The 6000-nt window shown below is 51.8% G+C and overlaps 1 protein-coding gene across 9 annotated transcripts in view; it reads right to left on the bottom strand.

Moving 5' to 3' along the window:
* The window catches only part of MAP4 (microtubule associated protein 4), a 274912-nt gene extending 272407 nt beyond the window's left edge, over positions 1 to 2505 (bottom strand). For all 9 annotated transcript variants that reach the window (XM_048837267.2, XM_048837273.2, XM_048837274.2 and 6 more), the window contains exon 1: positions 2367 to 2505. The gene's annotated coding sequence lies outside the window, so the exon portion shown is untranslated. The remainder of the gene's footprint in view (positions 1 to 2366) is intronic.
* Positions 2506 to 6000: the final 3495 nt, after the last annotated feature.

A 6000-nucleotide genomic window follows, 5' to 3' on the forward strand; every position in this document is an offset into this window, starting at 1 on the left:
CACCAAAGATAAAGTGAAATGAAGACTATTACAATGGTGATGGGGTTTAAAAGCTAAAGAAGGTTTATCAGGAAAGTTGGGCTAAAATATTAATTCAGCTTTAATAGGCTTAATCAGGGCATGGATTTGACAGAAAGAGACTGAACATTACAACAACAAAGCATACTGTCAGGATCAAGATACACCTAACGAGGAATACGTTTATTCAGAGTGGACTTTTCATATCCAACATCTCCATGGCACTTGTTTCTAAACTTACCAGTGACAGTACTATATAGTGTCATAGCAAACACTCATTTAATACTGAAAATATGACAACTGTTCCTTCTAAATCAATGTGCTCAGCTTGAAACTAGGCCTAATTTATATAAATAGCTTGGCGTTTGAATCTCTGTGCTGATGACTGGGCAGTGTTACCGTATAGGCCTAGCGTCTGCTGTATCCACTCAGCTTACCACACCCATCTCATCAAGCTGCAAGCAAGCAGCAGCTCTGCAAATGCTTATCCTTGCTGTGTTACTGAATTACAGCACAAATATCCCCTGATGCAATGCCACAACCATCCTTGTAAAGTAGGGAAGGAGACCAGCCAGCCAGAATTGTAGCAAGGAAGCAGAGGGGAACCACATTACAAAAAGCTTCAAGAGGACCAGATAAGAAGCCCTGACATGCAATACTGGCTAACAAATTTGTTAGTCTCTAAGGTGCCACAAGTACTCCTTTTCTTTTTGCGAATACAGAATAACATGGCTGCTACTCTGAAACATGCAATACTGTATTTGACCAAACACATATGTGTTTCTGTGAGTTTGAGCGGGGGTGGGGGGGGAAGAGGGAGGAAGAGGAGTTCACGAAAATGCTGTTTCAAATAAAACTGCAGGAACAGCAAAGCTATCACTAGGAACATAGCCTCTTCCCTCCAATGCAACAAAACCTTTGCCAGAAGCTCCCACTTCCTCTGGGATGACCCAGACACAAATCCCCCACCTCTCTTGCTCAAGACAGATGCTGCAGGATGCTCCTCCTCCCACCCCCGCTTTGAATTTCCTGTCACTTTTATACGTGCCAATTATTGCAGCCCATCACACCCTTACTACAAAATATTGTTAATTACCACAAATTAAATTAACCCCCATAATGTTCCAGTTTGTTGCACTGAACAGGATTCTGCCACCTCACCAGCTTGTGATTTATAATTCAACTTCCATTCCCATAAAAGGCATAAAATGCCCCATATCCCTTAATTTGAAGAAAAATGAATTATTGGGGGTTGGGAGGGAGGGAGATTAAGGGGAAGTTTGGGTGTTCTGGTTGAGGGAGGGAAGGGATGAGATTCAGAGCTCTGAAGTGAGATTTTGGGAAGTTCTGGCTGGGGAAATTTTGAGTGTACTTATTCAAGTGTGCCCTTCCCCCAGTAGAAAACCCACTAATCCTATAGCAAGCAAAGGTTTGTGGTCCCAACTCTGTCCCTCTCTCTACCAGACCATCCCAGGGCTGACCGGAGGCCAGAGCCCCATATCACTAGGGGTCAGCTCATGCTGGGAAGTGGGGCAAAGGGTCTGATTAGGTCAGTGTAGCCCCCCAAGAAACCCCTAACAGACATTGATACGACAGCCACTGCCAGCAAAGAGAAAGCTGCCTAAGGGATGGAGCTAGGAAATGACTCAGGCTCCTGAGCAGGGAAAGAAAGAGGGGTGTCATACCCCATCCCGAGACGGTGGGGGGTAACCACTTCACCCCTTCCATAGACTCAGCTGGGAACGTCTCCCTTCCTACACCCCAGAGGATCATGGAAGAAATAATCAACCCTCACAGCCACGCCAATTCTGCAACCAACTCCCGCAGGGCACCCCACCTCAGGGTCCCTCTGCCAGAGTCACAGCTGCCCCCCCCCACGCAGAGCCCTGCCCCGCCCCGCCCCGCCCCACCCCACCCGCACCGCTGCCCCCCGCCAGGAACCCCCCCCCGCCCTCACCGCGGCTCCCCCACTCCCAGGGCCCCACCCGCACCGCTGCCCCCCCAGGAACCCGCCCCACCCTCACCGCTGCCCCCCTCACTCCCAGGGCCCCACCCGCACCGCTGCCCTCCCCCAGGAACCCGCCCCGCCCTCACCGCTGCCCCCCTCGCTCCCAAGACCCCACCCCCAGGGCCCTGCCCCAAGAGCTTCCCCCCCTCCCGGCGCCCCAGCAGCTCCTCTAGGGCCCTGCTCTCCCCTCCCCCTCACACCCCCACCGGACCCCCCACAAGAGCCCTTCCCCTCCCCGGCGGGCCCACGCCTCCGCTCCGCCCCTGGGGTCCCCCACACACACACCCTGCCCCGGGGACCCTCCCCGCTCGCGCCGTCGGAGCCCCACGGAGGCTCTTACCGACCGGGATGGCGGTTGCGAGCTGCTGGAGCCGCCTGATGAGTGTCACTCTCCCTGCGGGCCCGGCCGGGAGGGGGAGGGAGCGAGTAGTACTAAAGCACCCGCAAGTAGGCTGCCGCCGACCTCACGCTGAGTAACCTAGCCCGCTGACACAAAGGGCGGGCCTCTGCGCTCAGCCAATCCCTGCGCAGCGAGCTCGCGCTCAGCCAATCCTGGCGAGCGCGGGAGGCGGAGGGTGGGGCCGGCCGCGGGAGGAGCTGAGGCGGCGCTGGGACAACAGGGCAGCAAGCTGGGGTGAAGAGTAGCATGTGGGCGGTGGGGAGAGGACCTAGTCAGGAAGGCCATAGAGCTAGGCCCTGGAGAGAGATTTCAAGGGGGAGGGGTCTCAGGGGTCTGGAGGGCGTTGGCTAAGGGGAGAGGTCTGGGGAGAATGGGGTGATCGGGCTGGAGAGGCTGGGCTGCAATTAGGGTGACCAGATGTCCCGATTTTAGGGTCTTTTTCTTACATAGGCTCCTATTACCCCCCACCCCCGTCCTGATTTTTCACATTTGCTGTCTGGTCACCCTAGCTGCAATACAGAAGTGAGGCTGGTATAGCTAGGGCAGGGAGGGGGTGGTTTTTTTACTGATAAGAGTTACACGGGTATAAGCCCGAGCGTGGATGCAGTTGTACTGGTGTAAAGGTGCCTTATAGCGGTATAGCTTATTCCCCTTTCCAAACAAACTATACCAGTATAGGCACTTTTATGCCGGTACAACAGCATCCACACAAGGTGCATCATCATGCTAGGCTAGTTAAAATGATAACACCTGGTATAGACAAGCTCTTAGGGTCCCATAGCATGAGGAGCAAAACCAGGAGCCATGGGGATATACGGGCAGGGTAGGGCTACCCCTTGCCTAGGTTTTCCCAGCATTGTCTCTTCTTGAGGTAGCTGTGCCAGGAAATCTGTAAGGGTGCTCAGTACACACTCCAGTTGTCCAGTTTTATAGGCTCAGGCTCATCCTTAATCTCCTGGGTTTTTTTGTACATCAGAGGTGGCAACATGAGGGCAGGGAGAGATCTGGGGGGCTTAGATATATGGGGGTGGAAGGGGAGAGAAGAAGTGGGCTAGGTGCTTGGTGACATTGTGGGCAGGGGTTTCATCAGTAGAAAGTGGGAATGGGTAATCTCTCAGGAAGTATAGATGACTGACAAAAGGTCTGTAAGGGAAGAGGATTGTGGTGGGCGGGCCTCATCATCAGGCTGGTATTAAAGGACAGGGAAGAGGACACGTCTCGCCAAAATTGGGGCCAGCCATTTTAAGGAGGGGAGGAGGTCATCTGTTACCATCAGGATGGCTTAATGAAAGCCTGTCATCATGAGTCATTGCCTGGCCTTTCAGTGCTAGAACCATGAGCCTCCATCCACTTGAGCTAAGTAAGACAAGAACAAGAGGGCAGTCAATTAAATTAAAAGATGGCAAATCCAAAACTGAGAAAAGGAAATACTTTTTTCACCCTACATATAGTTAGACTGTGGAACTCATTGCCACAGAAAGTTGTTGAGGCCAAAAACATAGCAAGATTCAAAAAGGGATTGGACATATATATGGATACAGAGAATAGCCAGAGTTACCATTGTGACATTGCACTCCATATGATTTTATGAAAATATGCTAATGAGTGTGAATATAATTTAACGAATATGCTTCATGTAAAAATCTCTTGTAAGGTATCATTACAAATCTTATAATCTACTGAGTGTGGTCATCCTATTTGTATAAATGTATCATTATTGTATGTGAAACTAGAAATATGAAATATAACTCTGAGGTCCTATTGTAATTATGCAAAGTGTGGGCCATTAATGGTGGTTTGGAATCTTGATGGCTCCCATCAACTAGGACAACTGGTTGTAAATGGCTCTGTTTACCTGCAAGCCTTCCTGTGAGTCAGGTCAGGAAGAATGAAGACTTCGGGTCTCACAGGACATGTGATCATGTCAACTGGTACTGGAATCCATCTTAAACTTGATGCTTTTCCATTTAGAAGGAGGGGTGGGGACCCAGAGAGCCAAAACAGTCCTGTCTTGTGCCAAAGCTATAGAAGGGGGTGGAACAGAACAAAGGAGGTTCCAATCATGAGAAATCGCCTAATTATCACCTAAGCTGGAACTAACAAAAACTGTACTGGGGAAAGGATTGGGCCCAGACTAAGAAGGAGTCTAGTCTGTGAAAGAAGCTTATTGGAACATCTCTCAGGATGAGATTTACCTGTATTCAGTTTCTTAGACTTGTGTGTTTTTGCTTGGTAACTTACTTTGTTCCATCTGTTATTACTTGGAACCACTTAAATCCTACTTTTTATATTTAATAAAATCACTTCTGCTTATTAATTAACCCAGAGTAAGTAATTAATACCTGGGGGAGAAAGCAGCTGTGCATATCTCTCTATCAATCAGTGTTATAGAGGGCAGACAATTTATGAGTTTACTCTGTATAAGCTTTATACAGAGTAAAATGGATTCATTGGGGGTTTGGATCCCATTGGGAGCTGGGTGTCTGGGTGCAAGAGACAGGAGCACTTGCTAAGCCATTTTCAGTTAAGTCTGCAGCTTTGGGGGCGTGGGTCAGACTGTGTTGCAGCAGATTAGCATATCTGGCTCAACAAGACAGGGTTCTGAAGGTCCAAACTGGCAGAGAAAACGGGCTCAGAAGTAGTCTCAGCCCATCAGGTGACAGTCCCAAGGGGGTCTCTGTGACTGAACCCATCACAACCACAATTAATTATAACAAAATTTTGGAAGGGATATTAAACTTCATGTTTCAAGGTTTAAGCCAGGGGTGGGGAACCTCCAGCCCGCAGGCCGGATCCGGTGCCCTGTTTCATTTCATCTGGCCCGTGGCAAGTCTCCCCGCCTCAGGCCGGAAGTCTCGAGCCTTGACGCCCCGCCTACGGGGCTGAAGCAGTAAGCGCCAGCTTGCCCCACTGCAGGGGGAGAGTTGCCAAAACATTAAAAATCTGGTTGGCATGTCCCTGTGGCCCCAAGGTGCAGGGGTGATTAGGGAAGCTCTGTGTGCTACCCCAGCCACCTACTCCGCACCTCCCATTGGCTGGGAACCAAGGCATCACACAGAGTCCCCCGGCCCCTTCACCTAGTGGCCGGATATGGTGGGCACTTCTGGGAGCAGCGCAGAGCCAGGACAGGCAGGGAGCCTGCCTTAGCCCTGGTGCGCCACTGACCGGGAGCTGCCTGAGGTAAGTGCTGCCAAGCCAGAGCCCACACCCCGAACCCCCTGCCCCAGGTTGGAACCCCCTTCCGTACCCTAATTCCCTCCCAGACTCCACACCCCCACCTGCCCCCCAACCTGCTGCCCCAGCCCTGAGCCTCCTCCCACACCCAAACTTCCTCCTGGAGCCTGCACCCCCACCCCCACCCCAACCCACTGCCCCAGACCTGAGCTCCCTTTCATACTCAAACTCCCTCCCAGACTCTGCACCCCACACCTCCTCCTGCACCCCAACCCCCTACCCCAGCCCTGAGTCCATTCCTGCACTCCAACTCCCCTGGCCCCAGCCCAGAGCCCCTCCTGCACCCCAAACCCCTCATCTCCAGCCCCACCCCAGAGCCTGCTCCCCCAGCCAGAGCCCT

Source organism: Caretta caretta, chromosome 2 (assembly GCF_965140235.1).
Source record: "Caretta caretta isolate rCarCar2 chromosome 2, rCarCar1.hap1, whole genome shotgun sequence".
In the NCBI taxonomy this organism is placed as follows: Eukaryota; Metazoa; Chordata; order Testudines; family Cheloniidae; genus Caretta; species Caretta caretta.